Raw genomic sequence first — 17,493 nt, 5'->3', positions numbered from 1 at the left:
TTTAAAACGTAATTAGCCAATTCTCAAAGTAAGTTTATGGGATATGAAGTAAGATTGGCTACAATAAAATCTTTCTTTCATAATATAGCTTATTTATTAGATATCATGACATCTAACGACCTATTTTTATTTTACCAAATGAAAGCAGTAGCTATCAACCTAATAAAGTTCACAATTGATGCTTTACTACCTCTACTGTCCGAAACCATTACCAGATGTGATTTTATCATAATTTTAAATTAAAATCTCATCACTCGACAGGCATTTACTATTTGAGTAAAACTAGATGGCGCTATATTCAAGAAACTTTTCGACCGGAAACTTGCTTTTATCAAAATGAATTTTTGGCAATTCCAGTCGCAACATGAAATATTTTTATTGATCTATTTTTGTCGTTTCATTTTTAATAGTTTTTTGAAATAGTATGGAGGAACGAATTGTTTAGCTTTACTTTACGTTAACATTTCCATATTTCCTGCATTTTTACAGTTTTATTGTGATATAGGAAAACAGTACGACATTTTACTGTCGAGTTATATTCAGTAACTTCTGATCTTAATTAATCAAGTGATTAATAGAGCTAATTGAGAATAAGATTTATACTTATTAATATCGATAATATCCGATAAGATCTAGGTTATTTCTAAAGTAGATATCAAGCTAATAATGTAGAATAATCACAATAAAAAAGTGAATAAAAAGAAAACTGATAAACATTATAACATAAATTTGTACTTCACATGAAACATCAGTGTTTGTTCTATTAATTTCTCAATCGTTGCATTTTCTGTATAGTTCCTCGAACATTTTCAACAAATAGAAGAGTTTATCATAAGAGTACCACAACCACACTGTACGAACATTATATGTATTGCTGAAGGCGTGGTTCTTTTCAGACCTGCTTACATATCTGTGGCCTTCAGTATGATTGCGTCATATCAGTACATTACGTAAATACGAAAAGTTGGAGAATGCTTTTAACATAACCAACGAACTAACAGCTGATATCAACGTCTTTTACCGTATCGCAGTCTAATGAAGATGAGAACGGTGGTAAGTGTTCTACACTTTATTCAATAAGTTAATTATCGGTTAAACTGTAACACAACTCACCGAAGACAAGTAGTTGTATTTGTTGCATGGTATAATTTCAGTATGAGAAGAGGCACTTTTCTACGCACACTAATATGAGATAATTAGATGCAATTTAATTACTGTTCATAAGAGTATATGTTTGTTTGAGTGTTTTTCTTGTAGCAATGCCATATCGGGCTATCAGCCGAGCCCACTGAAAGGAATCGAACCCCTGAGTTAAGCTTGGAAATCTGTAGATTTACCACTGTACTTCCGAGGGGCGTTCATAACAGACTTGATCCTTTAATTATAAAAACAAATCTTAACAAGATATCGCCTAACTAAAGTACTATTATTCTTAATCAATCCTTCCCATACTAAACATTAGGTAGATTTTTCCTGATTTGTTACGTGAAATTACGTCATATTTTCCCAACCTCTGTCATCAAACTTAACACGACAACTTACGACAAAAATATTTCGAGTGATATTAGTTTTTCTCGTGATACAACTATTAATCGAACATACTGTGGAAACGATATATAATCGAAAATTATCCACGTATCTCCTGATAATATAAAATCATTTTCTTCAATAAAAATCATACCTGTCACTCAAGTCGTGTATCTGAGGATTGCTGGTTCAAATCCTTGTTATATAAAACATGCTTGCCCTATGTTTGGTGAAAGTGTGGCCCAAGAGTTTCAAAATTCGTGACTTGAGTAATGTTTTATTTATTAATGTGAATATTATAATACATGATTTGAGAATACCTGGTCTGGTCTTTTAGTAACTATTCGTCACTGGTTTGTTATTTTTTGGAAGAAACTGCTGTGTTAACTCTAATTTTCCAAAATTGTTGAATATTTAAAAAAATTTGCTGCTTTCTGATGGTTAATAATGTCTAAGAGCTTAAAATTTATACACCTTAAGAAACCTATTGGGATTGAAATGAGAGAAACATATAGACCTTAGGTCAATTTGTTTATTTAATGGAAAGCTACAAGGCTATGTGAACTTTATTTATCGCATAGAAAGTACCCAAGATAGCGATTTAAGTCACTAAAGTAATCAATAAGCCGTTGGGAGAAGAGAGAGGACTGTTTATTTTATGCAGCACAAGTAATCTTCAGTTTTATTAAAGGGTAAAAATGGAACATTTTAACTCCTACTTTAAATAAATGGAATAGTGTTTGTGATATATTATTTGTTACACAGGATTTCACTGGTATTTATAGACGTTTGTTATAAAAATATTTAATCAAAATTAAACTGATATACAGAAAAAGTATCTCTATCTATATATATGCAGATAAAAGTATAACGCATATTGAAACCGATTACAACAGTAATCAAATAATTTATATTTGTCTTAAAATATGAACCTCCTCAAACTAACAAAGATAAAGTATGCATAATATAAATCTGGTTCAGTCGAATCATCAGATTCGATTTTAAATATTTTCTTTTTTGTCAGTCTTCTGGTTTTCATCTGTCATTTCTTCGTACTGATAGGGCTTCTTTCCTTCAATTTCTTCAACTAATTGTCAAGTAACAACTGTTTGTTTTTTCACATTATCAGCAGTTTTCTCATAAATGACAGTCTTCTGATAAATGAACCAGCTCTTGCCAAGTTTTCTTATCTTTCTCACATGTTTGAGAGATCATATCCAGCAAATTACCGTTGATTTTTTCTGCTAACAGTGTAGCAGCTGGATGTAAGGCAATGTTTCTGTTTTTTGGGCACCTAAGAACTGAAAAATGTAATACATTAACTTGTAAATGAAGTGACTATTTCTATCTGTCAGTAAGTACTGAAGTACACCGTGTATAGCCAATACTTTATTCACAAATGCCTCAGAAATCGTTTACACTTTTTGATGAGGCAAGCGTATTGCATCATGTGGTGGTGTCAAGCTGTCACAGTTTCTTCCTTGTTCCACTTATAAATACAGTGTCCTTACTTTCCATAACCTATTTAGTAACCTTAACAGAGTCAATTAATTACAGTCAAAACGCTAAACGTACAGCGGAAGCTTTCTCAACATGTTTTATAGAATCATTATTGTTGTATAATCATCACTGTTTTATTCACGTGTGTACTGATACGTCTCCGTATGCTGTCAGCTTTAAGGGGAGAAAGTTATACGATAGATCAAATAACATATTTGTTTTAATGGTCATAATTTCGTAAGAAAATTAACTTTTGATATATAATTTTATTACAGGTTTTTGTTTTGCTTTTGTTTGGTATGGACGTCATTATAGGAAGCTGCATTATGAAAGAAAATAACTAAAGAAACCAGAATTTCCACGATGGTTTCGGTGATCATGGAAACAAAGGGGGAGATAGGAGCGGTAATGACAGACATGGGAGTAACGGTGATTCAAATTTTTATAGAAGTAAGAAAATAAAGGAGACAATAAGAAAGGGTTAGAAAGAGAAACAACCAAAAGCTTAGACATTAACATTGGCCTGAAAGGTGATGGAAGCTGCAACAGCAGTTTGGGATACGAAAGAGTATTGGATAGTGAACTGATAATGAATGACGGTCGAAGTTTGGATGCAGCAAATCATAATGGCAGAGGATAATTGGCTACAGCTAATTCAGGTGATAATAAATTATTAAGTATTTTAAACTCTTAATATAAAAATATTGCAAAATTTCACTTTTCTTGTAAGAATGATAACAATTTTACTATCCAATTCAGGAATAGAAAATTGAAAGAAAGTAAAATGATTAAACATTTTCTAATTGTTAGATAGAAACTTATTGATTGACTAAATATTATACTCAAGTGGCACAGCAGGATGTCTGCAGATTCACACCAATGGAAACTAGGTTTTTATATTCATTGTGGGCAGGCACAGACAGCCCACTGAGTAGCTTTGTAACCTGAACTGTGAAATAAAATAAAAAACTGTGAATTGAAATTAAGTTCGATTTTTCAGAATAGAAAATAAAGTGTAATTTATACTTAAAAACATCTTTAGAGAATTTGCTTGTCTGTGTGTTTCTTTTGTACCAGTAACACGGTTCAATACAGAATGACATGCGAAGTGGTGGGTAGTTTCTTTAGAATATATATTCAGTCTGACTCAGGTAAACCTGGGCGTTAATGTTATATCACAAAGATACTGAGAAAAGAAATCAATAGTCAAACGAATTACCAATTCCATGGGCTGTAGAAAAGCAAAGGCTATAGAACTATGTTTCAGTAAATAATAGAAACCATACGAATAAGTTTCTGTGAATAGCATAAAGAATAAAAATATGTTTCTGTATATAATATAAACAATACAAGGGAGTTCCTGTAAACAATATGAACTACACAAGTATGTTTTGGTAAATTGTATAAAATATACAATGTTTGTGTAAATAATACAAATAATAAACAAAAGTGTTTCTGTAAATAATATATGTACTAAAGTAGAGTGTTTTCTGTAAATAATATATACTAAAGTAGAGTGTTTCTGTAAATAATATATACTAAAGTAGAGTGTTTCTGTAAATAATATATACTAAAGTAGAGTGTTTCTGTAAATAATATATACTAAAGTAGAGTGTTTCTGTAAATAATATATACTAAAGTAGAGTGTTTCTGTAAATAATATATACTAAAGTAGAGTGTTTCTGTAAATAATATAAACTAAAGTAGAGTGTTTCTGTAAATAATATATACTAAAGTAGAGTGTTTCTGTAAATAATATATACTAAAGTAGAGTGTTTCTGTAAATAATATATACTAAAGTAGAGTGAGTGTTCTGTAAATAATATAAACTAAAGTAGAGTGTTTCTGTAAATAATATATACTAAAGTAGAGTGTTTCTGTAAATAATATGTACTAAAGTAGAGTGTTTCTGTAAATAATATATACTAAAGTAGAAATAATATATAAACTAAAGTAGAGTGTTTCTGTAAATAATATATACTAAAGTAGAGAGTGTTTCTGTAAATAATATATACTAAAGTAGAGTGTTTCTGTAAATAATATATATACTAAAGTAGAGTGTTTCTGTAAATAATATATACTAAAGTAAAAATAATATATACTAAAGTAGAGTGTTTCTGTAAATAATATATACTAAAGTAGAGTGTTTCTGTAAATAATATATACTAAAGTAGAGTGTTTCTGTAAATAATATATACTAAAGTAGAGTGTTTCTGTAAATAATATATACTAAAGTAGAGTGTTTCTGTAAATAATATATACTAAAGTAGAGTGTTTCTGTAAATAATATATATATACTAAAGTAGAGTGTTTCTGTAAATAATATATACTAAAGTAGAGTGTTTCTGTAAATAATATATACTAAAGTAGAGTGTTTCTGTAAATAATATATACTAAAGTAGAGTGTTTCTGTAAATAATATATACTAAAGTAGAGTGTTTCTGTAAATAATATATACTAAAGTAGAGTGTTTCTGTAATTAATATAAACTAAAGTAGAGTGTTTCTGTAAATAATATAAACTAAAGTAGAGTGTTTCTGTAAATAATATATACTAAAGTAGAGTGTTTCTGTAAATAATATAAACTAAAGTAGAGTGTTTCTGTAAATAATATATACTAAAGTAGAGTGTTTCTGTAAATAATATATACTAAAGTAGAGTGTTTCTGTAAATAATATATACTAAAGTAGAGTGTTTCTGTAAATAATATAAACTAAACAATAGTGTTTCTGTAAATAATATATACTAAACTAGAGTGTTTCTGTAAATAATATATACTAAAGTAGAGTGTTTCTGTAAATAATACAAGCTAAACAAAAGTGTTTCTGTAAATAATATATATACTAAAGTAGAGTGTTTCTGTAAATAATATAAACTAAAAATAGTGTTTCTGTAAATAATATAAACTAAACAATAGTGTTTCTGTAAATAATATATACTAAACTAGAGTGTTTCTGTAAATAATACAAGCTAAACAAAAGTGTTTCTGTAAATAATATATACTAAACTAGAGTGTTTCTGTAAATAATATAAACTAAACAATAGTGTTTCTGTAAATAATATATACTAAAGTAGAGTGTTTCTGTAAATAATATATACTAAAGTGTGTTCTGTAAATAATATATACTAAAGTAGAGTGTTTCTGTAAATAATATATACTAAAGTAGAGTGTTTCTGTAAATAATATATACTAAAGTAGAGTGTTTCTGTAAATAATATATACTAAAGTAGAGTGTTTCTGTAAATAATATATACTAAAGTAGAGTGTTTCTGTAAATAATATATACTAAAGTAGAGTGTTTCTGTAAATAATATAAACTAAAGTAGAGTGTTTCTAAAGTAGAGTGTTTCTGTAAATAATATAAACTAAAGTAGAGTGTTTCTGTAAATAATATATACTAAAATAGAGTGTTTCTGTAAATAATATGTACTAAAGTAGAGTGTTTCTGTAAATAATATATACTAAAGTAGAGTGTTTCTGTAAATAATATATATTAAAGTAGAGTGTTTCTGTAAATAATATATACTAAAGTAGAGTGTTTCTGTAAATAATAATATATACTGTAAATAATATATACTAGTAGTGTTTCTGTAAATAATATATACTAAAGTAGAGTGTTTCTGTAAATAATATATATACTAAAGTAGAGTGTTTCTGTAAATAATATATACCAAAAGTAGAGTGTTTCTGTAAATAATATATACTAAAGTAGAGTGTTTCTGTAAATAATATATACTAAAGTAGAGTGTTTCTGTAAATAATATATACTAAAGTAGAGTGTTTCTGTAAATAATATATACTAAAGTAGAGTGTTTCTGTAAATAATATATACTAAAGTAGAGTGTTTCTGTAAATAATATATACTAAAGTAGAGTGTTTTTGTAAATAATATAAACTAAAGTAGAGTGTTTCTGTAAATAATATATACTAAAGTAGAGTGTTTTGTAAATAATATATACTAAAGTAGAGTGTTTCTGTAAATAATATATACTAAAGTAGTTTCTGCATAAACTGTGATAAGAGATTCTCATCCCTACCCACAGATAATTATAACAACTAACAATAACTACGTTAATATGTGTATATTTCTAAATTAAAAATTTACGGTCAGGTTTTCCAAACCTCTAGTTCTCAATTCTGTGCTTTTTATACTTTGCTTTGGTCAAGGTTGAGGCAGACCAGCGTGTAGCTTTGTATCAAAACAACAGAAACATAAACTAAATAAAACTGAGTTTGTAATGTGTATTTCACGTTCAATACTAAAAATCTCATATATAATACAATGGAAAAGTTTCAACAAAGTAAATTTGTAAGCTAAACTTGTGACGCATCCATGATGTAAACTTTTGTCACAAGTTAATCAAACAAGTATGGTTTCTTATTGTTACACTCTTGGTGTTATTAAGTACGTGTGTTAATATCAACAATGTATGAATTGATCTATTTATCATTTGGTCAGTTTTAAATTATACAAAATTATCTGATATTTTATCATTTTTGTTTAGGAAAGTCTTTGTACTTGAATTTAAAAGTTCAGTTTTTACAATCTTGTGTTGTTTCCTTATACTGATTAAGATATTTTGACAAAAATATTTCAATAACACAATAAATTTAATTGGTTTATTGAAGAAAAAATACCACGTGTAGGTTTGTGATATTTAGATTCATTTGTTGATACCACAGTGTAATGGATTTCAACTTCTATACTGAACAAAGGTTGGATACATGTAAAGACAGTGTCTTGTTTATCATGAACAGTTTTTATCAGAAACGTAATATGTTTGAAATCATTTAAAAGAACTGACAGAGATGTAAGAAAAATGATAATGATAGATTAGTTTAAATGTAAAGTAAATAAAATTATTCATCCTTAGTCTAAATCGTTTTGTTTAGCTTGAGTTAATAATTGTAACGGAAATGACAAATCATTGATTCATTTAGTGAATATAGTCAACATAAACATTATTTTACTTTTATTTTGACAGATACCACTCGAGGAGCTTGACGGGAAATTCAACATAATTCCTCCTGTTTGTTGTTTTATACGCTTAGAAGATTTGTCACAGTATTGTTTTATTGGGAATTCTGTTATACTGAATTTGAATAATTTACTAAGAATCATGTTATCAATTTACATTTCACTAATAATGTCCCATAATGATATTTGGTATCTTATCATCAAAAAATAATGTTAGTTTAATTATCTGGCGTTACTCTACGAAGAGGACTGCCACAAATACAACTATTTGTCTTCTTTGAGTTATGTTGCAGTTTGTCCGGAAATTAACTTATAGAATAAACTGTAGAACACTAGCCACTGTCCTCATCTTCATAAGACTGCGATAAGGTAAAAGACGTTGATATCAGCTGTAAGTTAGTTGGTTATGTTAAAAGTATTCTCCAACTTTTCACATTTACATAATGTGGTGATACGACACAATCGTACCTAAGGCCATAGCTGTGAGTTACGAAACTGCTATGACGTAACTTTATACTCATTGGTTTTTTTAATCAAACAAACGTCGTACTGTATAATTAGTTTTCTATTCAGATATATTGGTAAACGAATATAAATAAACGCCATAAATTTTATAGTAATGTTTTTCATTTTATTTTTGATACTGATGTACTTTCAAAGTCCGACATGATGACAAATAAAGTTTATGGTATTTATATCGTTAGTTCATCCAAAAGTAAATTACAGAGTTATTTGTTTCTCTTCATTACAATCTGAATTATTTTATGTGAGAAATTTAATTTGATTTCTATTTTATCACTTTATTATTACTCATTTATCTATCATACTGAAACTTTCCTTTTGTGTTTAGGTTAGATACAGTTACGTTATGTTATGTGAAACTTATTTTATAACAACTTTTTCCAGTTGGTATATCATGTGTGATTAACAACTCAAGTTCTAGTTAATCACGATTTTTATGTAAGTGATAGTTTCATTTAACACCTCTTTAATATTGCATGAATAGGCCTTAAATTATTGCAAATGTTGAATATACCAAATTTCTAAGTCATTCATACGTGTTTCGTAAAGTATGTAATGTTGTTCTTTTAAGGTTAGTTTCACTTACTTTATTGAATATAATGTCTGTAACATATATAATTTATAATATGTATAATGTATGTTGTATCAAATGGTTTACATAAAAAGAATTCAGCAAACTATGTTTGCCGTATATAAACCGGTCTGAAAAGGAACGGTTCTCAGAATTGAATACTACATGTATATAGTGTAGTGTTAATATTTTTATTATAAACTCTTCTACATATTGAAAATTTTTAAGGAACTACATTAAAAATTTAAATGTTAACAATGTAGCAAGTCTAACACTAATATCTCATGTGATGTATGAATGTATGTTATAATGTTTATCATTTTTCATTTTATTCACTTTTTATAAGAATTATTAGCTTGATATCTTTGTTTGGAAATAACAAAGATCTAATGAGATATTTTAGATATTACGGTTAATAATAAGTAGTAATCTTATTCTGAATAAGCTACATTAATCACTGGATTAATTATCAAATTCTAATCTACATTCGTTGATTAGATCAGAATTAAGTGAATATAATAAAAGTATTTGACTTTCAACAGTTTCAATGAATTTTATTAAACCAGACAATAAAATGTCATACTGTTTTTCTGCATTGAAGTAATAATGTAGCTGTGCAGGAAGTCTGGAATTGTTAACGCAAAGTAAAGCCAAAATGATCATTTTTTGGCATTGTTTTTCGTTATGTGCCTGTCCACGAATAATATCTCAGTTTAAGATCATGATAAAATCACATCTAATGATGATTTCTGACTGTGGATGGCAGTAAAGCATAAGTAGTGAATTTTAATTAATCTTGCAGCCACTGATAAGATTTGTTAAAATAAAAATAGGTTCGTATATGTCACAGTATCTAATTAAATACTGTTGATGTCACGTGAGTGTGTCACCGAATAATATCACTGCATATGGAGTTTCAAATACTGTTTCAAAGTGTTTTTGCAATATTACATAGGCCTGATAATTTAAATGAAATACAAACTATTTTCGTTTTAGAAATTGTTTAAAAAACAGGATGAAAACAAAATTCTGACTTAGATTCAATTATTATTTCGTTCATCATGATGAAAATTTTTATTATTGTTTTTAAAAGAAATATAAATAAACTGAAGAAAATAGAAGAACATTGATGAGAAACGAATATGAATTATTTTTCATCTTGGTATGTTTATGTGAGATATTCTTTTTTTATTCTTAAAACTACGTGTTGTGGTCAATCTTTTGTTTATCCACCTGGTGTCAAGATGATATTGTTTCTTAATCCAATGTTCAATAAGTACGTTCCTGTCCCAATCACACAAAATCTTGAGTTCAGGTTAATTTTTATTACGCTTTGTCAGCTGAAACTTTCATGCTTTGTTGTTTGAATCTTTCAAAAAATATGAAACTCTGTATAACTTGATTGTCAAACTTATAACATACAAAAACTTTTAAGTATCCACAAAGTAGCCAATGATGTTCTTTGTAATTGTCCTTATAAAGAAGAATTTCAAAATTTTTGTATGAACGAAATGAGCAATAGGAAGAGATTAATACACAATATTACTATTGTGTAAAATACCTTTCAGACTTCTTTTGGAGGAATCAATGAACAATCGCAAGTCACTCTGCTCATTTACTGCAGCACCTGGTGTTGGAATTAATTGTGCAATATTAGTGCAATAAACCATTAAAAAATAAAGTATTAACTGTTTCTCATTATTTCTGTACCAGTAATGTGATGTCCCTAGAGAAAATAAGCTCTTAGTCTGAATTCTATAACCCATAATCCCTGGGGAATCTTTTAAAAGGCTCAAATCTATCACTAAATCAATATATTCATCTTTTGTGCAAGGCCCGTAATGGCCAAACGTGTTAAGGCGTGCGACTCGTAATCTGTGCGTCGCAGGTTTGCATCGCCGTCGCAACAAACATGCTCGCCTTTTCAGTCGTTAAGGCGTTATAGTGTGACGGTCAATCCCACTATTTGTTGGTAAAAAAGTAGCCCAAGAGTTGGCGTTGTGTGGTGATGACTAGCTGCCTTCCTTCTGGTCTTACACTGCTAAATTAGAGACGGTTAGCACAGATAGCCCTTGAGTGGCTTTGTGCGAAATTCAAAAAACAAAACAAACCTTTTTGTGAAAACCTATGATTCCACAGAAGTTTCAGATTGAAACCACTCACTTTTATCATTTCAATTGACCAGATCTCAGTAAAAAGATTCACTTACGTGCAATTACATTTGACACTTTTGTAGAAATATGGAAGTGATAGAGAAAAATGGTTATCATTTCTCGATTCAACGACCAGGAATTACTGTATGACATTTGAAAAATGTAAGACAAAAATTCATCGCAGGTCTCTGCTATTCATAAATAGTAAAGAAGGGAAACTTATTATGCTATTGTAATAATAAATTATGTAAAGAAAATGAATCATGAAATGATCATGTTTCTTCGGAATGGAACGCAATACATGTTTACCCAATATACCAGTTCATTATACTTTGTTGTTTATCATCTTATTATTAGTCAGTTATAAACTGAAACTACAAATTAGTTTAGTTTAATTTTTATTTATCACACAACTTCATGGTGTCGCTTTTAGTTGTGTATTTATAACGACTTTCCAATATTATAAATAGGGTTCTCATATGATGATAAAATCTTAAACATTTTGTTTCAGAAAGTTTATTTTAAATAATAATTTAATCCACATATCTGAAAGTGAATTTCATTATGACAAGAGAACAACACAAAAAGAAGTTTATTCCTTTCATACTATATCACAAATAACAACCAATTATATGTAAATTTTATTATCTCTTGGGCATGCCTGTGGTGGATTATACTTGCATTAGATTAATTTAACATTCACATTAATTTAAAAAAAAACACATGTAAAAGGGAAGACCAATATAAAATATAACAAAAAAGGTAGAATGGAAAGTTAGCCCTAACGAAAATCAAACACATTGAGACTTGTAATGTTCTAATTGTTTGTGTGTGTACGTTTCGGTAAAACATTGCAATCGTTTTAAAAGATAAAATAATCACTCTACAGGTATAGGCCGATCGTAATTCGAAAAGCTATCTTTAATATTCTTTATAGCTAATAACAAATCTTCTATCTTAAGAAGATATCATCTAACTCAGTTGTTATAATTTTTTACTAATCCTAACTGTAAGATTCTTAATAGAAATAAGATAGCTGTTCCTTGATTTGTCGTATGAAATGTTATATTTTCCGAACCACTGTCATCGAAACTAAAAAAGATTTATCGAACGATATGAGTTATTGTCGTAATCAAACTACTCGTATACTCTTCAAAAAAATAAAAGCAAAAGGGATATTTTTTATTTTAAAGAGAAATATATGTAATAACGTTACAAGCTCAGAGTATGTGCTGTTACACGTGTTAAGGCACTTATTAAAACAGAGGAAAACATCGGATCTTTCGCCAAAACGCATACGTGTTCAATAAATGTATTTGAGAGAACTGCATGTTCTGCAAGTACAACATGTGCAAAATCCCTATAAAAGTGACGGGCTTTCGGTTTCCATAGCTCAGTGTTAAGCCACCGACACGCAATACAGTTACGCCAAGACTGACTGAAGCACAACGCAACAACGCCATCGGTCGTTGGAAGCAGGCGAACCTCAATCAGATGTTGCCAAAGCTGGGAATGTCCACCCAAACACCATCAGAAGGCTATGGAATCGTCACCAACAACATGGATCAACTCGTGACCGTCCACGATCTGGCAGACCTCGTGTGACCACGCCCGCACACGATCGCCACATCCGGTTACGTTACCTTCGGGATAGGACCACCACTGAGACGTCTACTGCCTCAACCATACCAGGGCTGCGTAGGATTTCCGATCAGACCTTACGCAACCGTCTACGAGATGCAGGAATTCGATTTCGATGTCCAGTCAGAGGCGTCATTCTCACCCAGCAACATCGTCAATAACGGCTGCAGTGGACTCGGGCACATCGGGTATGGCCTCATCGACGATGGAGGCATGTTTGGCTCAGCGATAAATCACGTTTTATGCTTCGTAGGCAGGATGGAAAGACCCGTGTTTACCGTCGCCGAGGTGAATGTTTTGCGGCAAATTGTGTGCAGGAAGTTGACAGATTTGGTGGTGGCAGCGTCATGATGTGGGCTGCCCTCGCCTACAATGCCAGAACATTTCTTTTGCACATTCGAGAGAATCTTACGGCTCAACGATACGTCGACGATATTCTTAGGCCCCGTGAGCAACCCTTCATGGTGAACGTCAACGACATTTTTGAACATGAGAACGCCCGTCCTCACACAGCCCAATTCACCACTGTCTTCTTGAGACACCACAACATCAACGTTCTTCCTTGGCCCTCCAGATCACCAGATTTAAACCACATCAAACATCTTTTCACGAAATTCACAAACAAACGAAACTAAACTTAGCTTTTTTATATACGTTTAAAAGGCTCTAGTGCATTAATTCCTAAGTATCAATGTTAGTTATTTTAATAAGAAAGGTGTATGTTGTATCATACGTCATATTTAATGTAACCGCTGAAATAATTTGTCCTTTTGAAAGTTTCGATACTTATATTATAAATTAATTACATACGACATTTACTTATCTTGATTGTGGTAGATTTTTCTCAGGATTTTTTTATGTTAAACACAAAGCTACGCAAAGGGCTATCTGTGCTTTGCTCACTACGTGTATCGAAAGCCGGTTTCTAGTTTTGTAAGTTCGCAGATATGTCTCTGTGCCACTAGAGGGCGATATATTTCAGGAAACAAAATAACTCATTAAAAAGCCCACGTTAATTATCTTGGTGTTGAAAGGAAACCTACCAGGCAGTAGATTGGGGTCTACAAAATATTAAACAGAGGTACTTTTACAATTATTATTAAATTTAAAAACGTTAAACAATGTGAAGACGAAACATATCCAGTTTAACGAAATATCTATTTGTTCGAATTTTTAGGACTAAACAAACTTAGATCTCCTTCTTAAGTTATTAATAACAAGCAATTTTTCAGGTTTAGTACCAGCTTATAACTAGCCTAGCATGGCCAGATAGGTTAAGGCGTTCGATTCATAATTTGAAGGTTGCGGGTTCGAATCCAAGTCGCACCGAAAATGCTCGCCCTTTCAGCCGTGGGGGCATTATAATGTGACTGTCAATCCCACTATTCGATGTTTAAAGAGTAGCCCAAGAGTTGTCAGTGGGTGGTGATGAACAGTTGTCTTCTTACTTTGCTAAATTATGGACGGATAATACATATAGCCCTCGTGTAGCTTTGCGCAAAATTAAAAAACAAACCAACTTATAACTATTTGTTATTTAATAAACTTCTTTAATCATTTCATGGCATACATTGTTTTACCTTTTATTAATGGATTGTACTCATGTGTGGATTAAGATAAAGCTTTCTTTGAACCTCTACGTTGTTATTTTCTGGAATATTTTCGTTAGTTTTTATTAACGACAAAACCGTAGGTAAAACAAAAATATCTTCATAAAATTGTTCTTTCATCTCATTATTGTATGTAATCTTTCAAGTTCCTGAAACAAAGATTTTCGTAATTCTTCTTAGGTACGAAAAAATAGGATTAGACGCACCTCGGTCCTGAGACAAGACTATAAGAAGGTTACTGTTTCTAAGACATGACGACTAAAATAATTAAGGTTGTTCAAAGAAAATTCTTTACTATTAACTTTGTTCCACTCGTCTGAAGAACGAGCGGTTCTACTTTATATTCACTGACGAGACACAAAAATTAAAACTTACCACAAAAAAAAACTTGTTGCACTAAGTCGATAGCTTTCGCTATACTTTGTCCTCCGCTGGTATAGCGGTAAGTCTACGGACTTACAACGCTAAAATCGCTGGTTCGATTCCACTCGGTGGACTCAGCAGATAGCCCGATGTGGCTTTGCAATAAGCAAAAACAAACACACACTATCTGTTATAAAACTTGTGACATAATAAAACAGGGGCAGCAAACGAAACATAAATATGTAAGTCAACTTGTATTCATTCACAAAAATGTTTTGTTCCTGTTGACATGAACCCTAACTGGATAGTGTTGCTGTACTGTTCAGGACATTTCAGTTGGTTGTTTCAAGTTATGTACACAAATACAGAAGGGTCTACTTGGGATATTTGTTCAACAGGTTTCGAAATGTTCAGTATCATGGAACATTATATAAAATATAATTGGGGATTAGGGGGTAGGATGGGTGGTTCCGCTGAGAAATGGCCTAATATTCTATACTTTGTATGTTTTCCGTTTGATAGGAAGTCGTGTTTTTATTATCATAAGAAGATATCTCTGAAAAAAATGAAACTCAACTTTTACAACGAAGTATAAGAAACCTAAGTGTGATATATGTTCTGACGACAAGTTTTAAGTATCACAGATTTAGTTTTTTCGGACATTGCAATAATTTCATTAGAATATGCAGATACTATTACTAAACCAACAGGCCTGTCTAATAACTTGTGGCAGGGATGTTTTGAAATGAACCATATCGTGGGGGCGTTATAATGTCACTGTCAATCCCACTATTCGTTGGTAAAATAACAGCCCAAGAGTTGGCGGTGGGTGGTGATGACTAGCTGCTTTCCCTCTAGTCTTGCACTGCTAAATTAGGGACGGCTAGCACAGATAGCCCTCGAGTAGCTTTGTGCGAAATTCAAAAACAAACAATCAGAAAGAAAATTAAAAAAAATTTCTATAAAGTTTGTAGCGTTGATTTGTGATTTAAATTTGTTTATCAATATATCTGGAAAAGAATCTAATTATAAAGTACGACCTTTGTATAATTTAAAATCAGTAAATAGTAATCTGGGTCATAAAAGTTTCGTAACTCAGAGCTATGGACTTCACTGTGATGGCGTCATTACAACACATTATATAAATTCGTAAATGTGAAGAATATTTTTAGCATAACCAACTATCTTGCAGCTGATATCAACGTATTTCAACTTATTGCTGTCTAATGAAGATGAGGTTAGTGGTAAGTGTTATACAGCTTATTCTGTAAGTTTATTATCGGTTAACTCTAGCACAGCTCACCGGAAACAAATATTTGTATTTGGTGCATGGTATTATTCCAGTATGAGAAGTGGCAAAATAATATGAGATAAATAGACCAAAATTAATTTCTGTTCATTATAGACCTGATCTCATTACATTGTTAGTGAAATATAAATTGATAACATAATTCTTAGAAAGGTATTCTATTTCAGTATAACAGAATTCCCAGTAAAATAATACTGTGACAAACGCTCTCATCATATAAATCAACAAACAAGACAATTATGTTGAATTTCCCACCAAGCTCCTCGCGCGGAATTTGTCACAACACCAGTAAAATAATCTTTATTTTGACTAGATTTACTAAATTAATAAGTTATTTGTTATTTCCATTACAATTTTAATGGAAGTTAGGCTAAACGATTTAGACTAAGATGAATAATGTCATTTATTTTATACTTAATCTGTTCTATGTAAGAAAATTTCAAAATAAAATATTAAAACTTTAAGGGGAAAAGTTATAGGATAAGCTAATTTACATTGTACCAGTTTGTGTGTGTTTGTGTAACTGTTTGTCTCTGTGAAATAACTTTGGAGCTACAGAATTTCCTCACGGAAAAAGCAAATAGCTTGATTGTTTAATGGTCCTAGTTTCATAAAAAAAATAATTTTGATATTTACCTTTTTACAGAATTTCATTGTACTTCTGGTCATTACGGTCTACAATGTAGGAAGTTACGCTAAAAACGGAAGTAACAAAAAAAAACCCGAAACATCCACAATGGTTATGGTTGTTACAAATATATAGGGGGAAATAGCAGAGCTCTTAACAGATGTAGAAATAAAAGTGGTTTTGATAAGAAAGCAAATTTCGGAATATGTAAGGAAAATAGAAGATACAAGAAGAATATGTTTAGAAGAGACCCAGACTTAGGCTTGGTTTTTGACAGTAACCCTAACTTAATAGATGGGTTAACAAGAGGAACACGAACAACAAGACAAGCATGTTCCGAATGAAGAAGAGAAATGATATAAGATTGTATCTTAAGAATGAATCACAGTCTACATTTGGACACATAAAATCGTATTGGTGGAGGGAAATTGGTAACAACACATTTAATTTCATTGTTCAAGTTAGTATAAATAAGTAAGAATATCAACATTTAAAAACGGAAGAGTTTCAAAGTTTCACTTTTCAAATAATAAAGTTAATCAATTTAACCACCAGGCCACACCTCTCGTCTCGTGAATCTGAGATTGCTGGTTGAAATCTTGCTTTCCCTATCATTGGTCAAAGTTTAACCCAACATTTTCAAAATTCGTAACTTATGTAATATCTTTCTTATTAATATGAACATTATCT

The 17,493-nt window shown here is 30.6% G+C and overlaps 1 protein-coding gene and 1 long non-coding RNA gene across 3 annotated transcripts in view; both read left to right on the top strand.

The window, feature by feature from the left end:
- The window catches only part of LOC143254181 (uncharacterized), a 124,658-nt gene that overhangs the window by 77,186 nt on the left and 29,979 nt on the right, over positions 1-17,493 (top strand). The window lies entirely within an intron of this gene.
- Positions 895-9,638, top strand: LOC143254127 (uncharacterized). Its single transcript, XR_013029963.1, has 3 exons — positions 895-1,053; positions 3,303-3,686; positions 8,014-9,638. It is a non-coding gene; the product is annotated as an uncharacterized LOC143254127 (long non-coding RNA).

Source organism: Tachypleus tridentatus, chromosome 6 (genome assembly GCF_004210375.1).
Source record: "Tachypleus tridentatus isolate NWPU-2018 chromosome 6, ASM421037v1, whole genome shotgun sequence".
Classification (NCBI taxonomy): Eukaryota; Metazoa; Arthropoda; class Merostomata; order Xiphosura; family Limulidae; genus Tachypleus; species Tachypleus tridentatus.
The sequence above is the reverse complement of the archived record's forward strand: the minus strand, read 5'-3'. Positions and strand labels throughout refer to the sequence as shown.